Here is a 26,869-nt window from a genome sequence, read left to right on the forward strand (position 1 = left end):
ATTAACTCATTAAACTGGAACAACACCTTGATGGGGTAGGTTCTATTATTTCCCCCATTTTACACATGAGTTACTTGGAACACAGAGAGGGGAAGCAACTTTCCTAGGGTCACACAGCTGGTGAGCATTGCTGTGGGACTTGCATGCAGGCAGTCCGAGTACCAGTCTGTGCTTTTAATTCCTGTCCTTATGTTGTTCACAGGCTGCAAGAGGGAAGCAATAAACAAAAGAGCAAATAGAGAGTAGAAAAGAGGTTATGGAAAAAAAAATGCTGCCTGAGTGAGAGCAGCAAGGACCTGACTTAGACTGGGTGGTCAGGCCATCCCCAGGAGAATACTGAAGCTGGCCCTTGAAGGATGAAAAGGATCCAGCCAAGCAGAGTGTAGGGAAATGGTGTTCCAGACAGGGGGCCAGTGAACACAATGACGCGTTCTAGGAACTGTGGAAGGCCAGTAGGGGTGGGGAGAAGGCACGGACAGGTAAAGATACTGATGACGCTGACAGGGACGGTGCTTTGCAGGCCACTTAATGATCCAGGACTTTATCCTGAGAGCAGTGAGGTCTTCAGCAAGGTGCGCACAGCGTCCATTTGAGGGTGGGCCCCAGGTGCTTGATGCAGTCACTTAGCGAGAGGTGCCTGCGGTGGAGCTGGGGAGAATCACCTCCTCCTGGAAGTTCTCTCAGTTCCTCACCTCCAATCCTAGCACCATCACTGTATACTGTAATTGCTCATTTACCTCTCAGCCTCCCCTCCCGGATTGGGAGCATCTAGAAGGCAGGGACCAAGTCTAACTGGCCTCTGTATCCCAGCAGCTGACCAGTACTATGTGTTTGATAAACATCTGTCATCTGCAATGCCAGACTGGCAGCATCCTGAAGAAATTTAAAGGAGGGAGAAAACCAAGAGAGGTCCTTCTACCTGCTTTCTCCTCCACCGATCTGGGGGTCTCACAGACCTTGGCCAGAAGAAGGGGATGTCGCAGGCCCTCTGCCCCCAGCAGAGCCCCTCGGCTCACCCTCATGGCTGATCTCTCATCTCTGATGGGAAAGCAGTGGTAAAGCTACAATCTGCAACAGTGAGGCCCCATCCCTTCCCCCCAGCAAACCCCACTAGGCGGGGCAATGAGGAAAGAGGTGGCCACAGCCCAGAGCCCACCTAAAATAGGAGAAAGCCAGAGCTTTTCCCACGCCCCTTCACCACCAGCTTTCACAGCCCCTGCTGCCTCACTGCTCCTTTAGGACTATCTCGACCTGACTGCACTGAGGCTGAGCAGAGCACAGAGCACCCAGAACAGAGGCGCCTCACTGTCTCCTGGGAAGACAGGTCCCCCAGGGACGGCAGTCACCCCTCCTCACTGTCACAGGCCATTCTGCTTTTACGTTTTACTAATAGCATGATGGTTAAGAATGTAGCTCCAAATCACAGCCTTGAAATTTCCCAGCTCTGTGGTCCTGGGCAAGTGACTTAAACTCTCTCTGCCTCTGTCTCCTCACTCTAAAATACAAATGACAGTGGTAATAATAGTCCTATGTCCTAGGGTTGTGGTGGAGATTAAATGAGTTAATAAGTGTAAGCATAAATGTTAGTGAGAACTTCCCAGGACAGATTCAAGGGACCTGGCTCTCTTTGTGAGCCCGGGCTATTCACTAACCTGCTCTATGCCTCAGTTTCCCTGTCTGTTAAAAGGGGGAGTAATTCAGCCCTTTCAAGTGGCTTGAGGACAAACATGAAATGCCAAGAATTCTGAAAAGAGTTTGGAGGTTAAAAAGAAAAGCACCCATAAGTGGGAGGCTTGATGGGCAGGTGACCCCGTGGCAGATGCAGGGCCCTATAAATCACCCTCAACCCAGCAAGCTGCCTGGGTTTTATGGGCCCTGGGGGCCAGGCCACTTTCCTGAACATCATTCAGAATTTATAGACTCTTGTCACTATCCTTCCCAACTCTTTTATTTAGTTGCCTTAGAAGGCAGCCTGGTATTAATGCCCTCCCAGGAAAATGCAGCCCGTTCTATATTCAGTCCCCAGCTGGTTGGGGGGAGAGGAGCTGTGAGGCCAGCAGGTGTGTCTACTGCAGCCAGGTACCTCCTCTACCTGCTGGGGGAGGATCAGGGGGTGACAATCCGAAGCCCAAGCCATGGAAGCAGCCCTCTGCACAGGGGACCCCGTGCTGACTGAGACCTCAGGCCTCGAGGAATTTGAGCAGGACTGGGCTAGGCTGGGCTGGGAGCCTCCTGCCAATTATCAGACAAGGCAAGCACAGTGACAAGTACCAGCTGAGGACTCCTGGTGAAGCTTTTGTCACTTACAAGCTCTGTGTCATCAGCTAAGTAACTTGGCCTCTCTGAGCTCCCATTTTCTGACCTGTACACAGGGATAAAAATACCCGCCCTGTCTACTCCACAAGCTACTAGAATGAGAAAAGGAGGCCACGAGTATGGAGGGAACTGGGAAGAGCTACAACGGGAGCCTTGGCAGAGTGGCCAAGAGTGTGGGGCACTGGCGCCACAGAGCCGGGCTCAAAGCCCCGCTCAGCCGCCTCCTGGCTGGGTGACCCTGAGTGAGTCAGGCTTCATCTCTCTGTGTCTCAGTTTCCTCTTTGTAAACTCTGGATAGGAATGTCTAATTCACAAAGTTCTGTGAGGATGAAATAGGATAGCATCTCGAAAGCCCCCAGGGGCTCAGCAAATGCGGGCAGCTAGGAGAGGTACCGTCCCCGGGGGGTGTCTAGAGTGGTGGGTCAGGGCAGGGAGTGGGAATCAGACACGACCGGGGCCAAATCCTGGCTCAGCCACACAGTTTCTGTGACCTGGGACTCATCCAGCTGGCCTGGGTCTTTCCTGGTTTTAAAACGGAAAGTCCTGCACCTGAGGAATCCCCTCAGTCCCAGACCAACAGGATCAGCTGGTCACCTTAGACCCGGAGGAAGTCCCACGGCTATTCTGAGCTTCAGTTTCCACACCTGCACAGAGGGAAGTAACACGTACTTTGCAAAGGCAGTAAGGGAACGGAAGGCGGGAATGCATGTGAACGGCCGCACCAGCACACACCTCACGGACACGCACCCGGTGCCGGACGCTGCAGCGCGTTGTAAACGTTCACTCATTTCACAGTCACCACGACCCAGGGGGTTAGGGACTGGTGTGAGCCCCGTTTTACAGAGGAGGCCTGGAGAGAAGTGACCTGCCCAAGGCCACACAGCTCATCGGCAGAACTGCTGAGATATGAACCCAGACTGACTCCTGGGTCTCGGCCATGGTGCTAGACTTCTTCTCACACAGCAAGTGCTCAGTAAACAGTAGCTGTTAGTAAGAGAAACAACAGACGCACCAGCCAGTTCCAGGTCCGTGTCCAGCACGCGGAGGGTGTGAGCTAATGATTCTGAGCCCACGGGACGGACTGTAGGGGTCCTTTCTCCTTACACTTTACACTTCCCTTGTTAAAGGCCCCTGAGCAGGGCCAAATGGCATGGAGGCTGGCCAGGGAGCCCCAGGGGCCGGAGCCCCGCCTCACAGCGGGCCTACGGAAGTGCCGCCGTGCAGGGCGGCACTCTCGGGGACAGGCTTCTTGGCACCATGAAGCTCACTTCCAGGAAGTCTGGCCGGAGAAGCCTCCTCAGGGCCAGACCCCTGTTGCTCACTCTCCTCCCTGCTTTTAGCAAGGGACACACAGATGGTGCAGGGCCCCCTGCTTCCCCCAGAATGTCTGCCTTCTCCTCCCCATGAGTGAGAGCTGGGGGACAGGAGATAAGCTTGTGAGCCATGTCAAGCTGTGTAAAGGGACCCAAACTCAAGCCATGACAACATCTCCCCAGGAAAGGGGTACGAGGCAGGGGTTATGAGGAACCTGGAGAGGAAGGACTTGTCGCTGAAGTCCAAACTGAACCTGGCACCCCTTCCAAGGTTCTGCTCAGGCAGGAGTCTCAGGTCCACAGAGGGCAATGCTCAGCAGTGGCTCCCAGGGAGAGAGGGGGCCATGCCTGGCAGAAGAAGCAAGGCCCCCAGGTACCACCAGCTCCTTCTCTGATGCCAGCTGGCCCACTGAGCCCCTGAGAGTCAGGCCCAGCTTAAAGCAGCTTTGCCTGTGATTGGAACTGAAACCCCACTCTGGGGGCATTTCCAGCTGCCAAGAGGTCCCTGAGGCCTTTCCCTTGGGTGCAGGAGAACTATTACAGAAACTGAAGGTGTGCAAGAACACGAATACCCCTCATAACACTGGGAAGCCATCCCACCTCTGTCCCCACCCTCTCATCCTGACTACCTGTCACAACATGTCACAGCTTGGATCATGGATAGAGTATGGGCTCAGGAGCTGGGCTGCCCAGGTTCGCATCCAGGCTCTGCCCTCTTACTAGCTGTGCAACCTTGGGCAAGCGACTTAACTTCTCTGAGCCTGTTTCCTCATCTGTAAAATGAACTAATCAGTGCCCATTCCACAGAATTAATGTGGGGATAAAGTGAGTATATAAAGCTTACATTAGAACAGTGCTGGGCCCACTCTAAGCATTCAATACCCAGTAGCCATTATTCTGATGGTATAATATGATATAATTCAATCCAAGAATGACCTGGTCATTCCATTAGCATCTCTGAGCCCATTTCCTCACCTTTAAACGGAGACAACCCTACTTGCCCTACTTCCTCACTGTCATGGGATCCAAAATAAATAAACATGGCTGTGAGTCAAGCTTTGAAAACCATCAAGAGTATATATGTGGAAGGGCTGGAAACAGTGCATCCTCTAATAAATATAAAGTAATACAAACATAGTACTATGGGGTAGGTAACACGATACAATGCAAGTAGAGGAAGAGAGGCAGAGAAAGGCCAAGTGAGACGGGGACGGCGAGTGAGGGCTGCACTTCAAGAGCAGGGAATCGATGCTGTGCTGTAATTTAAAAACCAATATACAGTAAATATCAGCCCGGAGCCGCAGAGCAGCAGCTCGGCAGGGTGGCCTGGCCCGAGATAACTCACACCTCCAGCTGGGCCAGCCACCAGCACCCCGCCAGCCTGCCCTGTAACTCAAGTGCCAACTCTCTCTCTCCCCGCCTGGGCTTTATCCTGGGGCTGCTGGTACCTGCAGCGCCTCCCAATTATGTGCCATATGCACATGGCCCGAGATTTATGGAACAGGCTGATCCCACAGTCCTGGAGATAAGCTTGGGGCCTGGACTTCTCCCCTTGAGAGAGTAGGACTAGGGTGGGCCTTCTTCGGTTCCAGGCAGCCTGCCTCTGTGCTGGGACAGGCTGGGGGGCCCCCACCCTAGTCAGTTCCCATCCCAGCTCTCCTTCTGTGGCTCTTGCCCCATTCTGACCTCCATGGGCTCCCTGTCTCTTCCTCGTGGTTACACCCACCCCCTCATCATCGCCTCATGTCACACCCTAGACACAGGCCCCATAATCCGTTCCTGTACCTGACTCCCCCAGTTCCTGGAACCCCGCCCCCACAAGCATTCCTCTCGACCTCGGTCATCTGGGCTGGAGGTCTCATGCCCTCTTCTGTTCCTGGCTCATGGCCTGTTTTCTTGCCCCAGATGCTTATCCAGCTTCTTCAAACCAAAATATTCAGGAGGTCCCTCTTCCCATTACCAGGCTCAGCCCTGGGGAATGGGTGTTTGGGGGGTGGGGAGCAGGAATCACGGCCCAGGGGGATGTTTCTTTCTGGCCTTCTCTCCACATACAGACCAGTCTGAATCAGATGCCTTCTTCCTCAATAGAAGGTTCCCCAATCCAGGTTCCAGATCCTCCCTTAGGATGCCTTGCACAGTCCTACTGCCAACCCTGTCCTGGGCATTCACACAGGTTTCAAAAGGACCCAAAACAGCATGTTCTGTGACCCTGCCTCTAACTCCCATCCCCTGTGTGTTGTGCTTTCCCCCGTGAAGTGCCATGTAGACCTAGTCTAGGCACACACACCTGGAATGGTCCCCAAACTTCCTCCCACACCATGGCTTCCCCTGTGATCTGACCCCAACATGAATAAGGCTGAGGTAGGAGGTCCAATCCTGAACCTATTAACTACCTTCACCCAAACCCTCCTCCACAAAATTCCCCTAATCCTTCAGCTGAACACAGTGTGGTTGCAAGGTGTAATACAAACCTAGGGGGAGGGTATAGCTCAGTGGTAGAGCACGTTCTAGCATGAACGAGGTCCTGGGTTCAATCCCCAGTACTTCCATTAAAAAAAAAAAAAAAAGAAAAGCTGAAAATTAATGAGCCAGGTGTTTCAACTTCAGAAGTTAGAAATGGAATACCTAAGTATGCCATCAAATATATAATGAAATGACAGAGAAGAGATTAACGACATAGAAAACAGACAAATGGAAAATCCTCTGCCAATATTAATTTTTTAAAAAAAAGCCCAACTGGACCAGGAACCACTTAGTGACGTCTGTGCCTCAGTTTCCTCTCATGTAAAGTGGGTATAATCACATCTGTCCTGTCTGCCTGGTAGGCTTGTTGGGAGGGCCAAATGAGAGCACGCGGAGCGTATTATGAAACTCCCCAAGGTGCTGTACCGTTTAAGGGGTGGTTGTTGGAAAGGCACATCAGTTAAGCCGGTGCACAGTCATTCCGTTCATGCTCAGGGAAATGCCTCTAGTCTGTCTACCATGAATAGCAACAGCTCATTTTACACAGCGTTCACCATGCGCCGGGCCCTGCTCCAAGCACCTCACATATAGCAATTCACTGAATTCTCCTAACAATCCTGTGCTGTGGGTCCTGTTATTATCCCCATTTTGCAGGTGAGGAAACAGAGGCACAGAGAGAGTAACCTGTTCAAGTTCACATGACCAGGAAAACAGCACATAGTGTAAGCCTTAGGAATGGGGGGCCCAGGACACATATGCTCCCCGCACAAGAAGGATCTGTGTCCACATATGTTTAGGGCCTAAGCATTTCCGGATGATGTTCAAGTTTCTCTGCTCCATCCTTCTCTTAGACCTAAACTTCTCAAGGACAAGGAGTGGGCCTTTCCCTGTCCAAGGAAGGCTTCTCAAGAGCAAGGAGCCTGTTTTGCCCATTTGCAGCCTCTCTGTGCTCCCCTCTGCCAACAGCCCTAGATTCTTGCCCATCTAAGGCCTGGGAAACCACCCTGCCCTTCAAGGGATAGCCATCATCTGTCACATGCTTAGAAGCTGTGACTAGACAGACGGCCTGGGATTTATGTCTATTCTAGAGTCTCCCCTCAGTTCCCCTTCTCCCCGCTCAGCCCCTGTGATGCAAGTAACCAGGCCAGGAGGAAGATTAAGTGGTTCCTTTAGGGTCAGCTGCCCCTAAACTGGGACCACAACCCCCAAATCTCTTCATCCAGTCAGTTTGCATTTGGGTGAGTCAGTAAGATGTCAGCTTAGTAGTGGGGTGGGGGAGGGATCGGGGAAAGCAGCTTGAGAGTGCATTTCTTAAGTGGTCCTAACCACCCTACACCATCAGCATCACCATCGTGGTCAGCTTTACATCAAGCGGCTAATCGTGTGTGACCTTCAGTCAAGTCCTGAGCATATGTGCACACACACCCATGCGCTCATGGGAATGCAAGTGAGGGAAGGCACCAGAAACAAGCCAGAGCTGGGCACCCCTACCCCTATCCCCATCACCAAGTCTTGCACAAGAAGGATCTGTGTTCCAGGCAGGGCTGGAAAATGTACAGGAGGATAAGTCAAATGATCGATGTGGTGGAAGGTGGTGTGCACACACAGTTCAGAGAGATGATTTATCTTTGCAGCATCTGGCCTGCAAGGAGGCATACATTAGGTGCTCAATAACTGCTTGTTGAATTAAACTGAATTGGTGAGGACTGCTGACCAGCCAGTCATGAAAGGGATGGACGAAGGAGTATGGGCTTGATTATCAAATCCTAAACACTCAGGTTCTCCGGACCTTAAAGCTCAGTGGGGTGGATGGGGCACTTTAGAAGAAGTAAAAGGAAGCCTCACTCCCACACCAGCAGCAAAGTACAGAACTTACAGCCTCAAGAGGCAGGGCGGACTGAGACCATGAAAAGGGTGCCAGCGAGCGGAAGCATGTTCATGATGATGGTGCCTTGAACCCTAACAAGCACCCTAAGAAATGGTCATGAGAAGACCACCGCCACCCTGTGAGGACAGAAACGGTCCAGTCCTCTTCCACACTCCACCTCAGTGGAAAGGAGGCAGAAGGCGGCTGACCTAGGGTGGCATTTCTCAGTTGTGAGGGGTTTGATGTGAATCAAAGTTCCGGAGAGCAGATTGAGAGCCAGGAATGACCACCAAACAGCCGTAGGAGTGCACACATGTCCCGGCAGAGAAGGACAGAGACTTCCATCCTCCAGCGTGTGAATATCTCCTGGGGCCGTTTCCCATCTTTTACACAAGGACAAAATACACCTGCCCATCTCCAAGGGCTGTCCTATAGCAAGTGTAGTAGCGGATGTGGGGAGCTGTGACAGCCCTGCTGTGATGGTCACCTCCAGAGGGGGTCAGAATTCTGTGTTCTCACCCTGGCTCTGCTACCTGCATGGACTTTCTCCAGTCCAGCCTGGTTCCTCATCCAGATGGGAAGGAGGGCAAACTGTGCCCTGTCAAGCTCAGAGGGCTCTGGAAACTATAGGAGACCATGCACAGAAATACTCTTTGTAAAGCAGCGTGAGTGCAAGTGAGAGTGTGAGTATGTGGGTGTGTGTGTATGTGAGTGTGGACTTGTGGGTGGGTGTGTGCACGTGCACAAGTGTGTGAGCACGTAGGAGTGTGTTTATGTGCATAGACGTGTAGGAGTAGGGGAGGAAGGAGACGCTTCCATTCACACCACAGCCCTGGGATCCTGGTCATTCAAAACTGAACCCAGTAACCTAGTACTGGGGCTGGAGGACAGTTAACGGCAGTCAGAGGGCATCAAGCCAAGGGAAGCATCAGGTCAGCACCATCTGGAAAAAGAACAAGATGAGGAGGAGGCTGGAGGACCCCAGACAAGTCACTCTGAGGGCCTGGCTGACTCAGGAGATACATCCTTACTCAGTCTGGTTCATGATTTATAAATCAGAGGATCGAATACCTGAACTGGAAAGGACTTGAGAGAGCACTCTGGCCCTGTTCTACAGGTGGGGACAGGAGTGAGGAGGGGCTGACTTGAGTCATTTGACAAGTTCCAGACAAAGCTGAAAGAGAACTTATTCCAGGTTTCCCTGCACTCCAGGGCGTCCTCCACCGTCTGGTGCCCTGTGCTGCACGAGCACTTCTAGCTTTTACCTCTGTGACTCCAGGTCGCTGTCCATCCTCCTTCCCTTCTGCCCCAGGAGGACCTATCTGGATAGTATAGTGGCTTCATCACAGGGGAACATTGAATCAAGGGATCAACTTTGCCCACCCAGGAATCTTCAATACCTTTTTAGAATAACAGGGACTCATCTCATGGCCACTTTGGGGCATTTCCAGGGGGTTTCAGGAGTTCAGAAAGTCAAGTAGGCCTTCACCTCCATTGCCATTACCCTGGGCCCCCACATCTCTCTCTCATCAGGCACTAAGACCCAAGCCAGAGCCTGAGCCTAGCCCACTCCCCAAGCTCCTCCGAGTCCTGAAGGCTGAGTGACCATATGTCACTCATCTAGGGGGCCAGAGAGTCATGTAACAATAGGACCTAGTTTGCAACTAGTCTGAAGTAGGAGCCTGCAAAGACTCCTAATATTGGTTGGGGGCCATAGTAAACCCCGACTCCAACTGATTTGACTAAAGTTGCCTTAACAGGGGAACAGATCAGGAAGGGTAACTAGGAAGGAGAGTGCTTGCTTTGGGGGAAAGGAGTAGAAAGTGAGTCTTAAGGAGGGGATGTGGGAGGATCAAATAGGTTTTGCATCCCAGTGAAATTTATTAGAGACCTTAATTAAGCAAGAGGAAGACCTCTCTGTGTTGGCCTAGACTAGAGTGGGGGTAAGGGAAAGGATGTGTTGAGGGGAGATGGCTCAGGAGGGAAATACAGAGGGAAAGGGGTTGAGATATAGTGTTCTGCTTCTCATGTTGTGTCTGGACAGACTGACTGTGGCTTGGCTCCTGCCAGTGAGTTAATTAATGTAGGGCACATCCATAATACAGCTGTCCCCTCAGTATCCAGGATCCCCACAAATACTAAAATTCACAGATGCTCAAGTCTCTATAAAATGGCATAGTATTTGCACATAACCTATGTACATCCTCCCATGTACTTTAAAATCATCTCTAGATTACTTATAATACCTACTGCAGTAAAAACACTGTGTAAATAGTTGTAAACACATTGTAAGTGCTACATAAATAAATTCAAGTTTTGGGTTTTGGAGCTTTCTGGGATTTTCTTTTTCTGCAAATTTTTGATCTGGAGTTGACCCAATCCATGGATACAAAACCCACAGATAAGGAGGGCCAACTGTAAATGCATTGCGTTCCAAAGAGCCCAACTTTGGGATTGTGCAGTCTTTCATGTTTCAGGATTGCCCTATAAATACAGGACTGCTACAAGGAGACCCAGGCTCTATGCACACAACCCCAAGCAGGTTGACAGATTCAAGAGCCCAGCGTAGCTATTTAATCCAGTTTGACACAGTTTAACATCTAATTCTTGTCTCTGCAGTTCTAGTCTGTCCCTGGGGTTGGTCTGGTCCCCATTAGCCTTGGCCCTCAGGGATATTCAAGAAAGCAGGCCCAGATCTGTCCAAATCAGACACCTGGCCCTCTGCTTCTTGGAAGCAAGGCCACACACAACCTTGCATCTCCTCCACAGGACCCCACATCTTCCAAGCAACTTGCAGCTACAGTGCAAGGAAATCACCCAGAAAAAAAATAAAGAGCCATAGACCACAAGGACAAAATATGTCACTGCTTAAATGTGCTTGGTGCATGAAGACTTAGTTTCACAAGTCGAGTGACCCAGCACAGAGTTGTCTCTGGTCTCTGGCTTCTCACCCCTTTTCTTTTGACCTTCTATTCAGTCTAACCTTGTGTTCCCCAGCAGTGCATCCAGTCCTGTCCCCACTTCCCATCTTGATTAAATGTAGGTGCCTATTCAGGAGTTCTGGAGTGGGATGGGATTTTGAATCACTCGCCTGCTTCCAGGAGATGCTGATGCTACTGGCCCATGGACCATACTCGGGGCAGCAGCATGCCAGTGTGAATCTGTTCTCACCATCTCCTGGATCATCTTCCCTGGGTCAAATCAACCTCCTTTTCTAATCCTAGTTGGTTAGCCTTAAAACATGCATTCTCAATGGAGGCAACAGCGCCCCCAAGGGGACAAAAATTTGTTATTGGGAGGGGTGAAAAAGCAGCTTACTCTTTTTGCATACCAAGCACAGAAACAGATACACAGCATTCCTATGGCATTAAAATTTCATGGGGGGGGGGGGGTGAAGTTATAAAAAATAGTGTCTAAAAAGGCTCCTTCAAAAGAGCAATAATGAAAAAAAAAAACAAAAAACGTTGAGAAACACTGGCCGAAGGCTAACACCCTCCGCCCTCTCCAGTGCCAAAGCTTCAATGATGGCACCTGATTACAAAGGTAAATGATATATGCTTCAGTGTGTCCCCTCCTAGCTGCCTGCCACCAATCCCACACAATTGTCTTTACCAAAGGCCCCTCTTCTGCAGGTTCTCTAGCACCCCTTTTCCCAGAAGGCATAGTGTCCACCTTCCTGGCCTGTCATCTTATTAGGTAACTCCAGTCCCACATGAAACTGATACATTAAAGCCCACTTGTAATGCCCTCATACTTGGGCATTATTGCATTTGACATTTTAGTTACTTGGTCTAAATTGGGAAGAATTCACAAATATAACCCTGAGTGTGAAGGGCTTATTCAACACATGAAGCACATTCACACGGGCCTCCCTGCTCTTACATCTATCTTGGGACATCGACATTAGCATCCTGATTCATCAGTGAAGAAACCAGGCCTCAGGGGAGTAAAGAGACTTGCCCCCAACCCAAGTCACAAGCATGGTAGAGTTGGGTCCCCTGACTCACAATCCAGTGCTCACCCTCGTGACCCATCTTCCATCCTGTTCACAAGGATGGCGCTGACTGTTTGATGGGAATTTTTAAGTAGGTGGGTGTGAATGAGAAGGGCAGGCAGGGATGCCCACGGAGAAGAAGGCTGAGCTCTGCAGGACTCTGTGATGAAGGCTCTGAAGTCACCTCCCCAGTCAGGCCAGGAGGTCAGCAGGGCTTACAGAGGCACTTAGCCAAGGTGCCTACTGATCCTCACCTTGGGACAGAGGCTGTACAGAAGACCTAAGTGTGGGCTTTGAGTTCAGACAGACATGAGAGTTAAGGGACAGCTCTGCCACTTACTAGCTACCCGGCAGTTACCAAGCTTCTCTGAACCTCGGTTTTCCCATCCGTAAAGTGGAGGCAATTTCACAGGACTGGGAGAGTTCAAAGAGATAATAATGTGAAGCTCCTGGCACTCTGGCACATAATAATAAAATGAGAAATTGCTTCAAGGAGCTGGTCCTGATAATCTAAGAAATTTCTTGAAATATCTATTCTACTTGTTCAGTACCCCATGCCTGAAATTCCCCAAACTCTCAGTGACCTCTGAGAATGTAAGAGAAAACAAAATCTGCCTTCTGTGGACTTCTATAGGCTTTTGCTGTTTCTAAAATCCTCACCTTCTCCAAGAAGATCTCCTGATTGCCCTCACCCTGAGCAGGCTGAACATGGCTCCACTCCCTAGTCCCTATCTCTGGACCCGATTTCCTGCTCCCTGAATATACTGTTTTCATAGGCCTGCCCATGATGGTTAGACCTCCCTCTCCACCCCTGTTTCAGGTGATCATTAATCAGATCCACTACATACATGTCTGGGTCCGAGCCCTTCTCCCTTATGGGATGTGCCCCCCAACTCCACAGACAGGACCCAGGTCCCAATCACAGGCCGTGCACAGACCCCAGCAGCAGCTGTGTCCATTCACTTGGCCTGGCCCTGAGGCTGTCCCTGTGAGGCCACTCTTGGGGCAGCAAGAGGCAGAGTCAAGGGAGGAAAGGCAGGGGCTGGGTTCTGGGGGATATTACACACTCCAGCTTCACATAGGAAAGGACGACAGATGACACTTGTAAAACACAGAGCCCGAGCATCCTGAGCAAATGTGTGTGGCTGTAAAAACCCAAAGCAAACAAGAGGGAGGGAGGGAAGCAGGTGCCACAGCCCCAGAGGTGAAATCTGCTTCTCAAATATCAATTCACGAAGTTTTCTTAGAGGGCTTCCTGGAGTCTTCTAACCATTAGCTTCCATATGATGGCATCAAACCCTCCTGGCAGTTTTGTGGGCGGAGGAGGCTTGGGGGCACTATCCTCCATGCATCTGAGGGCCCCTCCCTCTCTCCAAACCTTCTTCCTCCAACTAAACACTCCTCCAGATCTGCAAAGGGGTTTGGGAGTACCAGGACAAGCAAGGCACGTGCTATTACTTCCTGTCATCAGACGAGAGCAGAGGCTCCAGTGTTAACCAACAAAGATGTGGCAGAGCCAGAATTTGAACCCAGGGCTCTCCGAGGGTGGGTTCCATTACAGGCATACCTTGTTTTATTGTGCTTTACTTTATTGCCCTTCCCATGTAGTGTTTTTCACAAAGTGAAGGCCTGTGGCAACCGTGCAACGACCAAGTATATTGGCGCCATTTTTCCAACAGTATTTGCTCACTTTGTGTCTCTGTGTCATATTTTGGTAATTTTTGCAATTTTTCCAACATTTTCATTATTATTGTATTTGTTACATTGATCTGTGGTCAGTGGTCTTTGACCATTACTACTGACTTTCTGAAGGCTCAGAGGATGGTTAGCATTTTAAGCAATAAAATATTGAGGTATGTACATTTTTTTAGATATGCCATTGCACACTTAATAGACTACCATATAATGTAAATATAACTTTCATATGCACTGGGAAACCGAAAAATTCATGTGACTCGCTTTACGGCAGTATTTGCTTTTATTGCAGTAGCCTGGAACTGAACCTGCAATTTCTTCAAATTATGGTTGTATATGACAGCTCTGACCCTTCAAATAAGGCTGGACCCTAGAACTCCAACTGTGCCCGAAGTAAAACCGTGAAACACTCAAATTGCTGTTGCTTTTGCCCAGGACCTAATTCCACTTGGCTGTTTCTGGTTGTTTTTTGCTCTACATCTTGGCTCTCAGTCTAGAAACCTCCCCCATCTGAATGGGAAGCCCCCAGATGCCAGTACAGCTCTCATCTCCACCTTAGGGTAGGGGACGTTCTAAAGGAGAATTGCTCCACCCAACTGGCTGGAAAGACTGGACATGCCTGACCCTTGGAGGCCAGAACCCCGCTGGATCCCTCATTTTACTTTATATCTCAGCCGAGACACAAAGGTGATTTCCACTGTAGCCAAACCAGGGCTTGGGTGGCCAAAAGGCTGCCTGATTCTCCCAGTGGCCCCACCTACTACATCTGCATTTCCCACCCCTTCTACCCTCCACCTCCTCCTCAGTCTCCCCTCCTGGAAGCTCCCTGCCCACACTATCTCAGGCCACACTCCCCATCTTCTCAGATTTCTGGGCCAGGAAAGGAACTGGCACCTCAGAGAAGCAAGGAGCCTGAGCCCCAGCGCCCAGGCCAGCCCGGCAGGGGATGGAGCTGGGAGCCAACCTCCCAGAGAGGCACCACCAGATGCTGAAACCAAAACGCCAAGCTAGCTGTTTGTACTCCCCAGGGCGAGGGCAGGACAATAAGTAATTACATTCCTGGGCAGGAATTAGACCAGAAACTCTAAATTGAGGACAGGGCAGGGGGCCTGAGCTAAAGCATTCGTGAGGAGCCAGAGGAGAGAGATAGAACTCTGCACTCCCAGCCAGAGTCAGGAGGGAAAGACGACATTCCAGCGTCAGCAGAAGGGCCCAGACAGCTGGCGTGGTCTGCGGAGGCTGTCGGCTCTGGGTGCAGGCCCTCACAAGCTTCTGAGTCCTCCCTGCACCACCCTCACCCCCTTCAGCCTCCAAGGAACCCCACAAGCGAGTCCCACAGCTGGCTGGGCTCCGCTTAGCGTGGCTGTATAAAGCTCCTCGCAGAGGGCATTGACTGGCACAGGACACCACCCCAGACCCAGGTCCTGTGCTCCCAGTCTCCCCACAATCCCCCCGCCTGGTCCTCCCAGCCATGAGTTCCAAGACTGCCCCCGCCCACGTACAACAGCCCAACTAGAATCTCTCAGCGCTGTCCCCAGGAACTCACTGCTCAGGGACTGTCAGTTTCCTGCCCAGCTTTGCTCCTCCCCAGTTGTGGGGGGTCAATTTCCTGAAGCTGCCCCCTCCCCTGTCCCCACGAGGCCAATCAGCCCATTGCAGCCACAGAGGTCCCCTCCCCAACACATGCACACACACACACATGTACATGCTCCACTGTTGTGGGGCAGAGGGTCAGCATCTACAGCCATGCCTATAACTCCAGCTCAGAGTGTGAGCTCTCACAAGCTCTCTCTCCCTGCAGGTGTCTGTGGACATCTCAGCCCACACTTGGTGTTGGCCTGGCTCAGTTCCTCTGCAGTCTCTGCTCAGGCTCCCTCCTATTTCTCTTTCAGTTTCTGGCTTTCAGGGGCTCTGTCTCTCTCGAACTCGCTGCCTATGTCCTTTGTACTGGGATGACTGAAAAGATGGGCAGCACACCGCCCCATCGTCGCCTAGGGTCTGTGCAGAGCAAGGCACTGCCGGCCTCCGAGCTGCCCACAGCTCCTAATCCTCCCAGCCCAGGCCAACCTTAGAACCAGGACAGGGCTGGGTGGGAGACAGACCTACCAACCACGCACGGCTAATGCCAGTTTCCATCTTGCTTCATCATGCCATTCTGATGCCCCAAGCTGCACACACACAATCCCCCTGATCTCCCTGCCTTCTACCTAAAGACGGGATAGGGTCCCTGAGCCTGCCCTACCTGCCTCCCTAAACTGCAATGATGCCTTGCTTCCCTCCGTTAGCACTGAGTCAACCCCTCCACACCCGGCTCTACCCCACCCCACCCAGCCCACAGAGCGCAGGGAGTCCTGGCGTCTGACCCAGCCCCCAGCAATCTCTCTAACCAGGCCTCACAAGTGGGGAGATGCAACAGAGTGGTCTGGTGGCAAAGTTCTCCTGCTGTTTCAACGTTTCCATCTACCTGCGGCACTCGTCTCTCCTTCCTGCTCTCTGGCCTCACACGGACCCGCTCTCCCCGCTTCTCTCCAGAGTTTCACCCCCACTATCGGGTAAGAAAAAAAAGGAAAGAATGAAAAGGAAACCTCGGCGATAAGGATGGGCGAAAAGAGAAGAGGGTATCCGCACGACTGCCCGGGTGAGGGAGTCCTCAAGTGAAAAAAGCAAGGGATGCAAAGTTCCCGGTTCCCCGGGTGCGTTCAGCCCCGCGCCGAGCTCCCGCAGACACCACGATCGCTGAGACGCGGCGGCGGCGACCACTCACCTGGGCGAGGCAGCATCTACCCCCGGCTGGGAGGCACCGAGGCCGGCTCCGCGGGGCGCCCGGGCTCTCTGGCTCGGCCACACATCCTTCCTCGCCAGAGACCGGCTCGAGCTAAGCCCTCCGGCTCCGGCGAACGCAGGCAGATGGTGGCCTCGAACGTCCACGCGGAGAGCCCTGATCGGCTTATTCAGTTATATCCAAGGCATTTAGCAAGAAGGGAGGAAAAAGCACAACTTGTTCTCTTCCAGATTTCAAAAAACAAAAAATCAAAACCAGATAATCCCTCCCTAGGAGGATGCCGGTAGGATTTTCCAGATTGAAGAACCCCGGGCAACCCCAGGAACCTCGGGCATCTTGGAATGTGGGGCGTCTTCAAGTTCAGACGAGCCAGCCGGGTTGTGTGTGTGTGTGTGTGTGCGCGCGCGCGTGAGTGTGTGTGTATGTATGTGTGTGTCTCAGCGAGAGTGAGCCAGGCACTCACACCCACACGCACACACACAAACACACTCCCCCGCACGCCCCGCATGCACACGGCCCCCAACGCTCGCGCAGACGCGCGCCCCCGTCACACACACACACGCACGGCGATCACACGCACGGAGCCGGGCGGGAGCCGGGCCGGCTGCGGCGGCGGAGAGAGAGCCCAGAGACCAAAGGAGCCCGGAACCCGGGGCCGTGCGCGCCGTCCCTGCCGAGCTCCCCGGAGAGGCCGCCCCCAGCGGCGGCTGGCGGAGCTGCAGGAGCCGAGATCCAGCCTCGGACCCGCCACGCGACGCACCAGCTTCCGCGCGGACCCACACAGCCGCAGGGACTGGAGGGCTCGCGGGCCCCGAAGGGACAGTGCGAGGGCAGCCGCTGTCCAGCAGGGTCCGCAGGGAGGGGCTCCGGGAGGCCGGGGAGGGCGGCGGGCGGGCCTCGATCCCCGGGAGCCGGCAGGGTGGGCTGGGCGGCCCAGCGGCGCGGGCAGCCCCTGCGCCAGGCGAGCCGGGCGGCCCGGGCTGCGCGCTGGGGCCGGAGCCAGTGCTGCCGCCTCACGCGCGGAGCGCGCCGTGCAGCCTTCAGCCCGCCGCCTGCCGGAGGAAAACCCCGCCGCACCGGCCCTGGGCTGGGGGTGGGGGCTGGGAGGATCGCGCCCACCCAGTCCTGGCCTGGCTCTGGTTCCCACACCCTAGCGAGGGACCCAGGACAGGTGTGCACCCTGTGCATGCATACTCACGTTTACTTTTCCTTATCACCAGAATCCGTGAAGTGTGCAGTGGCAACAACTGTTTGCACAGTACGTTCCCTTGTATGAACCTCCCAGCAACCCTCATTTGACATATGAGGAAACTGAGGCCCAGATGAGTAATGCGACTTGTCCGAGGCATGTGGCAGGTAGTTGAGTCCTCACTCCAGCAGGACTGCGGGCTTAGCATCAGAAGGTCTGGGTCTGCCCAGGGTCTCATCTAACTTTGGTTACTCTCTCTGCCCACTGGAATCAGCAGCCAGTTCCTGGAAAGGTAGGACTGGGCTCTGGCTTACTGGGCTTCCCAAGAGGTACGGGTACCTTTCTCACTGAAGGAACTGAAAATTTCAGATTCCTGCTTGTACTCCAGCTGCTAAATCCAGGGGCAAGGAGAATGTCTCAATCCATCTCTTCTGTCCTGGTGGCTAACACATCCCGTGCACCTGTTGCAGATACCCACAGGGAGGCACATGTGGCATGTGGTTGTGTCTCGGCAAGCCGGGACTGGCTCAGCTGCATAAATCTGTAATATAAGACACTGCCTCCTCTCTGTCTATGCACATAAATGGGTGCATATCTGCCAGAGCCCAGGCACCTACCTCCCCACCCCGCCCCCATGTACTGGGCACCCTTCCCATGTGCACTCAGGGAAACTGCCAGATCAGTGTTCTGCAGACCCTGAAAGACAGGCTCTTCCCTGGAGGGATTCAAGAAAGCCTGAGGGGAAAAGGGCATGGCCAGGATGAAACTCAAGGTACATCAGGGTCGCTGGTGTAAGAAAAGAGTGGCAGAAAAAGGGCGTGGGGATAGAGGAAGGGAGGAGAAAGGAGGAGAGGAAGATAAAGGAGGAGGTGAGTAGAAGGAGCTGGGAGTACAAACTGGAGGATGTGGAAGGAGGAGGTAGGGGAAGGGATGAAGGAGGGGGAATTAGCAGGGCAAGTGCTTTCTTTCTTGCTTACCCTTGGTTTTGCATTCCATAGGTGGGGGCTTAGAGGGGAGGGGTTAGGAGTGGAAGGGTGAGGTATAGCCCAGGCTCAAATCTCTAAATTCTCCTTAAGGGACAGGGGCATCAGGGTAGGTCATCTCCTTATCCCAGAGTCATTCGTGAGAGAAGCAGAATCTACTGGCAGGGTAGGACCAGGCTGGCACCAAAGCAGAGATGGAGCTGCACTCAGAAACCAATAAGATATGTTCAAATGGCATGAAGGCCAATACCCCATCAAGAATTTTGCCCAGCTCAGAGAAGGGAATGGATGTCTTGTGAAGAGCCAGGACCTGGATCATTTCTTGCACTTTGGGGAATTCTGAAGACAACTGGTTTATTTTTTAATTATGTTTGCCTCACCTGAACACTTAGCACTGGGCTAGGATTCAGGTGGCCTGGATGTTCACAATGGCTTTGTACAAACAAGTAATGTGACAATTCCTGTCCCCTCAAAGGAGTTGGCCTGTGTGTTCTCTAAGGACCTGTCCAGCTCTAGGAACCCCTGAGCAACTTTAGCAGATGGAGAGGGTTGGGGACCCAGATGTTCCTTGGGAGGTCAAGAGAAAACCAGTCTGTAGTCACCATTCATGGTGGAAAATTCCCAGAAGATAATCTATATTATACGTCAGTAACGGAAAGGTGAAGGATGTTAGATTTCTTGGTTCCTTGAGCAAACCCACAAGGGCTGGGTAGGGGCATGCCTATGCTAGCAACTGGCTGCTTTTACTGATTGCTGACCAGAGATGGGCCAGGGCTTCTGGGTGGTACTATCATCCTGTGTATGAGAGAGGTGGGGGAGGGGGAAGAGGCAGAGGAAGGCAGAGGGAGGCAAGAAAGCTCCTATACAATCCATTTCAACCATGGGCATTGGGATTCTTCTACATTTCACAAGCTCACTCTTCTAAATAACCCTGTGATGAACATCTTTGTACCTAAGTCTTTGCCCACATTCTTGCTTCTTTGCTTGGGCTAGATTCCCGGAAGTAGAATCACTAGGCAGAAGGGTATGAACATTTTCAAGGCTCTTTGTACATAATTCTTTGTTTCAGTTTTAGAGCCAAGGCACTGAAGTGCAGGGCAGATAAATGATTTCCAAGAGAGCTCCCAGCAGGTGCTTAAAGATGTTTTCATGCACCCTTTCATGTCGCTATGCGGCAGAGAATGACTGTGCCTTGGGCTTCACGCAGCACATCAGGGCTGCACTGCATCCTTGAAGATAACACCAATGCCCTTGTGCAGAGAAGGCCCAAGCTCGCCAGGCCCCCAGTCATGACTCATCTTCCCCTGCTCTCCCGGGCACTTGTGACCAGCCTCATCCTGTTGTCTGCGTCCCTTGGCTTTCTGAACTATAGGTACCAGTCCCCACTGCACACTTATGGGCACATGACCAGCTCCCAATACCCACTTACTCAATGGGATCACAGTGCCCGATAAGAAGAGTTCTTGGGAGGTTCTGGAGGTGGAGAGGCATTCAGCCTGAGGAAGAGAAGGCCACGTTGGCCTTGGCTTTCATAACCAGTAGAAGGGCCCCTGTGCAAAGGACAATGGGGAGCCTCTCTTCTCTGTATCCACTGAGTTTGGAAAAGAGAGAGAACTGGAGTAAAAAGCAGTGAGGGTTTCAGGCAGATGACAGGACAGAGCCGGGGGCCTGAGGCTATAGAGTCACATAGTGGGGACTATTGAGCTCCCTCCAGAAAAGAGGTGCAGTCTGTAATCCCAGGAATGTGCTAGGTGCTTCTTACAGTCCCCTTTGGCATATCATGGCCTGAACACTGATTTCTTGGGCCAGGGGAATAAAAAAGATGCTGGGGCACAGTCTCATAAGGCCTTGGGATCTCCCTCCACTGAGTCTGTTGCACAGGCTGGAAGCTAGGGGCCACTCCTAAACCCTTAGCCCCATTCTCTCTGCTTCCACATGGACTAACAGCCAGCCGGAGCCCAGTGTATCCCATGGCCTTGCAGGACTTGCAGTGTTTTCTCAGGAGCTGAGGCCCCGCCCTGGAGTGCACTTTCTGGAGATACAGGTCCAGTGCCTCTCAATCCCGCAGTGCCCTCTACACCTCCTTCCTTTCCAAATGCTGGAGTAAGAAGCAGCCAGAATAAATTCCTATTAGTATGCATATGTATTCCCAAATTCCTTAACAGAATGACTAACACCACCTACAGCCATTAGCTGGAGTTTGTTTTCTAAATCCAGTTTACTTTTCATCATCAAGCTCTCTGTTTCTCTCTCCCCCTCCCCCAGGCCCCATGGGCTCCCTTCACAGGCTCACTCTTTTGCCCCAGTACCAGGTCTGGTGTTGGGTTCCTGATGCATCAGAGGGTCAGATGATCCTGAAAGGTCATATTCAGCCAACAAGGAAGTCTTGACTGAGTATCTTTTGTGCACCACTTAGGACTCTACTCAATACTGTTGGGGAGAAGACAGGGAGGGAGATGGTAGAGTCTCTTCCTGGAGAGAAAGGACACAAACCAACACTGGCCCAGCACCTTGCAGTCCATAAAGTGCATTCCCAAATGCTGCCTTGCTTGTACGCCACAACCATCATATGCAATAGATCATTATCCCTGTCTTACAAAGACACTAAGTCCTATACAGGTAACGTGGTAGTTCCCAGAGTTGGAGCGATGGCACTGGATTTCAGACTCAGTCTTCTGACTGCACATCATCCCAGGCGCCTTCCTGTGTTCAAGGCAGCCTCTCTAACACTAGCCTGGATGCCACTAAGTGGCAAATTACCTGGTGCACCCAAAGTGCGGTCGACATGCAGTGAAGAGAAGGCCAAGGCAAGCAGGGCCAACTTGGTGGATGTTTTGCAGCCCGGGAACCACCCTGGCAAATGCCCAGAGTTAGGAGACCCCGTTATGGTCGGGTAGTGTGGCAGAAAGAGCACGAGAGGGGAAGGTAGAGGATTCTGGATTCTGGTTCTTTAAGTGTGACCTTGGGCAATTCTTCCTCTGTCTGGGCCTCAGCTGCTCCATCTCTGACATGGGAGGGTTGGAGCTAAGTGGTCTCTAGGATCCAGTGAAGAGCAATAAAGAAAACAACCATCCAGAGCAGGACTTGAGACATCAGATGCCACTGACCTCCCTGCCTTTTGCCTCCTGCCAGGGAATCCCCAAGTCTTAAGGGTGGTATTGAAGCAGAGAACACTGGGGGCTGGAGCCAGTGCCCAGGAGGGTCTGGGAAGGCCCGCAGCTCTTAGCTCTGCCCAGCCACCTGCCACAGCCCTCACAGTGCTTCACCAGCCCACCCCGCCCATCCCAGTCCCCTCTCTTGCCAACAGACACGGACCAGTAAGAGTGCTAGGCAACATTTAGGGCACACTGTGTGCCAGCCACTCTTCTCTGCCCTGGACAATGGCCATTTTATTTAATTCCCACAAAACGCATGGGGCAGGTACTATCATTGTCCTCACTTTACAGATGTGGAAACCACGGCACAGAGAGGCTGAGTAACTTGCTGGGTCAGAGCGTTGGCCAGTGGCAGAGCCAGAATCCTAACCCTCGGACTCAAACTCCAGAGCTTGTGCTGGAGGTGCCTGGTGGTGAAGGAAACTTGCTTAAGGAGACTCCAGGTAAGGAAAGCCATCACCCCACTCTCCAAAATAGACAAGCAGATTTTCCTCCTTTCTCACACCAGCTCTTAGCGCCTTCCTTCACCTCACCCTGCCTTCTTTTATGTATTGTTTGGAGCATATAGTCATAAGTATGTGGTTTGTTTTATAATCCAGTCGACTGTGGAAGCACAGCTATCGTCATTTATGTCCCTGCTTTACCATCTTTCACCCAAGAGATTTATCGCAGCAGGAATTGACTGACTACAAAATTCTCTCCATTCTTTAATCAAGCACCTGGCTTTTCTTTCAAAGGAACTTGGAGAGCAGAGCAGAAACCAACCCATTCTTGGTCCTGAACAGGACAATAATTCACCATCATCTAATAAACTTGCCTTTGTAGGTTTCCTGTGAAACGTACAGAGAAGGATTAAGGGAAAAATCAGCTGTGGCCCCATCTTACACTCTGGCTGAGAAGACCAGCTATGTAATCGAATGACTACATTATAAGGGAGTCAGATAAAAATTAAAATTTGGGGAAAATTCTGTATTTATAGAATAGAGAGATCACTTCCAAGCAAGGAAATCAGACAAGACTTTAAGGAGGCATTAAAATTTGAATGACATTTGAAGGATGAATAGCATTTTGGCGGGTAAAGAGATGAGAGAAACTGGCCATCCAGGTAGGGGGAAAACTGTTGGATTGAAGGTTATAGTAATGACAATGAAAGGGGGTGGATGTGAGACATAGAATGGACCAGACCTCAGAGATGCCTAGATGTGAGGTCTGATCGTGATCAACGCCCACTTTATGTCATGAAGACTGCTTGCCTGGAAGAATGGTCAGTGTCCTTGAAGAGACACTGGGAAGATGGGAGAAAATGGGAGGGAAGATGGGACAAAGTGGGAGGGGAGATGGGGACTTATGAGTTGGATGTCTGGAGTTTGAGAGCTTGGGGACACCCTCTTGTTCAGGACATAATAAGTGAGTTGGGAAGAAATAGTCGGGGGTAGAAAGGAGTAGAGGAAATCCTCAGGGGACAAAGCGTAGCCTGAGAGGTAGGTGGAGGTTAGGAACCCACACTCATTTTACTCCACTTTACTCCACAAGTGGTCCTGCACTAGCCATTTTACACATATTACCCATCATCCTCCCTGCAAAGCAGAAATTGGTTTGCCCCATTTTATGGCTGGGGAGACTGAGGCTCATCAAGATTAAGTAGCTTGTCCAAGGTCACCCTGTTAGAGAAGCTAGACAAGGACACAGAGAAGGAGCCCACTGAGGGGTAGAAAAACAGGTTCCTAACATGGAAGTCAAGGAAGGGGAGGGGGCTTGGCGTTTTGCTTACCAATGTCCCCACACCAGGGCTCACACAGAAAATATCTGTATGGCACATAGAGGGTAAATAGAGAGGCTGATCTTCACTGGAAGTGATTTGCCCTCCAGACTCCCCTGATTCTACAAGGCTGTTCCCAGTTCTGAAGTAATCAATATCTCAGCACAGCATTAAGCAGGGGTGATATTGAAAACATCTAACAACCGTACACCCAGGTACCCACCCATAAGAGCAGAAGCCCCCTCCCACGCCAAAGATCCTTCTGTTACATAATGAGGAGGTCCATCTTGGGGTCGTAGACCAGGGGCTTGGGCAGCCAGGTGGAGGAAAGGGACACATGGGGGACTCTGGCAGTGGTTTGAAAATATTTCTATATTTTAATCACCCATATGGCTGAATGGTGCATCCCAGTCCTGCCTATAACCAATCTCCAGCACACTCGTGTGCCGTGACACACCAGCTGGGACCAGTGGCTCAGAATTTGGCTAAATAGTATATTTGACCTGGCAGAGGAGTGGGTCTAGCGGGATGGTGGCTGGTAAAGCAGAGCTATTAGGCTCGGCGATTTGGAGGTCAATGGTGGCCTTTAAGAGAGCAATTTCTGCAGTGTTATGGGTGTGGAAACCAGATTGCTAGTGGTTGGGACTGAGTGGGAGGTGAGGAAGTAGAGGCGGTGAGCGTATAATACTTTTTCGAGAAGTTTAGCTGTGAAAGGAGGGTGGAAGGTGGGATGGAAGCTCAGGAGAAATCAGAGTGGAGGAAAGAATTTCTTGGGGGTGGGAAATGCTTGGGTGTAAGCCAGAGTGAAGCAGCCAGAGTAGAGAGAAAACAAGAAGAGGGGAGGGGAGAGGCAGGAAGTGATCAGGCATGAGCCCTGGAAAGAGGAAGGGGTCCTTCTTCTGTAGAGACCAGAGGAAATGAACAAAGAAAAGGAGATGACAGATATTTTGAGGTGGAGGGAAATGATATGTGGTCTGGACCGTGTAAATTGAGTGGTACAGAGAGAGGAAGTGGAATTTGAGGGGAGAGGGAGGTTGGGGCAGCCCCCCAGGGATGAGACTGGCAGTCTGCCAGGGGATGAACATGGGTATTTCAGGCAGAAGTGAGGCCCATTGTTCTCATTATGCTGTGGTGGGAACTCAGGGAGGTCATGGGACTTTGTCCTGCAATCTGTCAGCCTGAGACCAACAGAAAGAACCAGCATGTGTGTGCTCTAGGATTTGGGGTAGTTGGGAGAGAGTGGGGGCATACTGAGAGTGAAGTGAGCTTTGAGTCTTTGTGAAAGACGGATTGTGAGGTCCTAGGGAAGCAGGCTGTTGAGGGTGGGTAGGGGTTATTGATGGGGACTGGGTTACTTGCTCTGAAGGAGAACTGGGATTCATTCAATAGACGTAAAGTGGGAGCTAGATAAGAACATGTAGCCAAGAGCAAAGAAGAAAATGAAGTTCCATGTGTTGAAATTTGCCTGTTGGCAGGAGACCTACATGTACGCTCCCTTGTACCACTGGGGTTTGGACACCTGAAAAACTCATTTCCAAAACTCCCTTGCCAGCTAGATTCTGCATAGGATTCACTGACGGGAAGCACTCAAGTGAGATTAGAAGGCATGAAGAGGCTGGAAGCTACTGTCTGCTTGTGGCAATAGCATTATCGGGGGTGTGGGCTCTGGGGTTTCTGGCCAGTGTCCACAGTGGCTCCCCTCGTGTCAGGGAGTGCAGGATCCTGGGATCCGGGCATTTCCCCCGCTTTCACTCTTTCAGCTCTATGAGCAGTAATGGGTTTTAGAAGTTCCCAGTCTCTGGTAATGGCACCTTCTCTTTTTTGCTTTTTAAAATTCAACCAACCCCTTTGATACACATTTCCTGTTTTAAATTCCCCTCTGTTTGAAATACCTGGGGTGATTTCTCTTTTCCAGATGAGACAGTTTTACCTGTTGGAAAGCACAGGATGCGCCTGGGCATACGATGTGGATGACTGAAGTAAAGAGGAGGTGAAGGACTTGGGATGGGGAGGTCTGAGGTCAAATAACTGAGAGGTCAGGGAGTGAAAGGCCCAGAGTAAGCGGAGGCTAGAGAGGAGCTCTCACACCCTCCTAGGGACTCTGAATTCTATTGGGATAATGGGCTATTCCCCTAAACGTTCCCAACTTTCATTCATCTAGAGCACTATTGTTACCCCTGCCTCACCGAGTTAACATCCTCTTCTGTACCCCATGGGTTCCACTGACTCATCAAACTATGGTATGCTGTTATCCATTCTCCCTGCTACTCCTTCCTAATCTATGTCCTCTTCATAGTTTTCCCAACTCCCCAAGTCCCCAGGAATGTATTTTGTCCCCAGATTTTGAAAGTCTCATTTCTGAATATAATTTCTTAATCTGGAGCCTGTGGGGATTCTAAGGGTTAGAATTTGCACAGTTAATTTCACATGTATGTGCATGCTCTATTTTTTTTTTTTTCTGAGAGAGAGAGAAAGAGGCTATCAAATTTATCACACTTTCAAAGGGATCCATGTTCCCTTCACCTTGGGTGTGATTCTAGGAAGAAAAAGAACAGTCACTGGTGAGTCTTAGGAACTTAATTTGCTCAAGGTCTCTAACTTTTTCTGTGACCTTGAAAAAGTCATTTTCACTCCCTGGGCCTCAGTTTCTTCATCTGTAAAATGGAGACAATAATTCCTACCTTGCAGGACTATTATAAGGATTAGAAATAATATAAAAGCCAGCATGGTGCTTGGCATGAGTAACTTTTAATAAAAGGCAGGTATTCGAATTGAGCTAGTTTGAGTTCTTCCAGAAACAGTCCTTTACTAGGGATTTAAGTTCAAGTATTTGATTTGGGAGGTGACCTGGAAAATGTCAGTGGGGGATGGGAAGTGAAAAAAGAAGGGGAAAAACTCAATAAAACAGGTATTTTCAGTTGGAGCTCATTCCATGGGGGTCTCTGGGATACAGGATGAAGAACACTGAATTGTCCCCTCCAGGCATGAGGGAGTGGAGTATTTATCGCCATACTTGCTATCTATTATTGGTTGAGGGCTTCCAGGGACATTAACTCTCCAGCACACCTGGCTCTCTTGGCCAGGAAAAACCTGCAGGCATAAAGGCATAAAGTCTCAGGTGTTTATAATAGCAACTTAGTTGTATAAAGGTGAGTGCTCGAGAGATAATAGCCACAGTGACTAATATGAAGCCTTCCCCTATCCCCACGATTGGCTTTGATAGATTCCCCACTCCCTGACCCATTAGCCTTTAGCTTGTCCTCTTTGCTCTGTGATGGACTAGCATTATAGTATCCTGTGCACGCATGTCTGTCTCTCCAAGAGGACTCAAAGCTCTTTGAAGGCAGGGGTTG

The 26,869-nt window shown here is 51.3% G+C and overlaps 1 protein-coding gene across 2 annotated transcripts in view; it reads right to left on the minus strand.

Moving 5' to 3' along the window:
* LRFN2 (leucine rich repeat and fibronectin type III domain containing 2) overlaps positions 1 to 17,054 on the minus strand; it is a 169,083-nt gene extending 152,029 nt beyond the window's left edge. For both annotated transcript variants that reach the window (XR_010376900.1, XM_031434756.2), the window contains exon 1: positions 16,413 to 17,054. The gene's annotated coding sequence lies outside the window, so the exon portion shown is untranslated. The remainder of the gene's footprint in view (positions 1 to 16,412) is intronic.
* Between the last annotated feature and the right edge of the window lie 9,815 nt (positions 17,055 to 26,869).

This window comes from Camelus dromedarius, chromosome 19, assembly GCF_036321535.1.
Source record: "Camelus dromedarius isolate mCamDro1 chromosome 19, mCamDro1.pat, whole genome shotgun sequence".
In the NCBI taxonomy this organism is placed as follows: Eukaryota; Metazoa; Chordata; class Mammalia; order Artiodactyla; family Camelidae; genus Camelus; species Camelus dromedarius.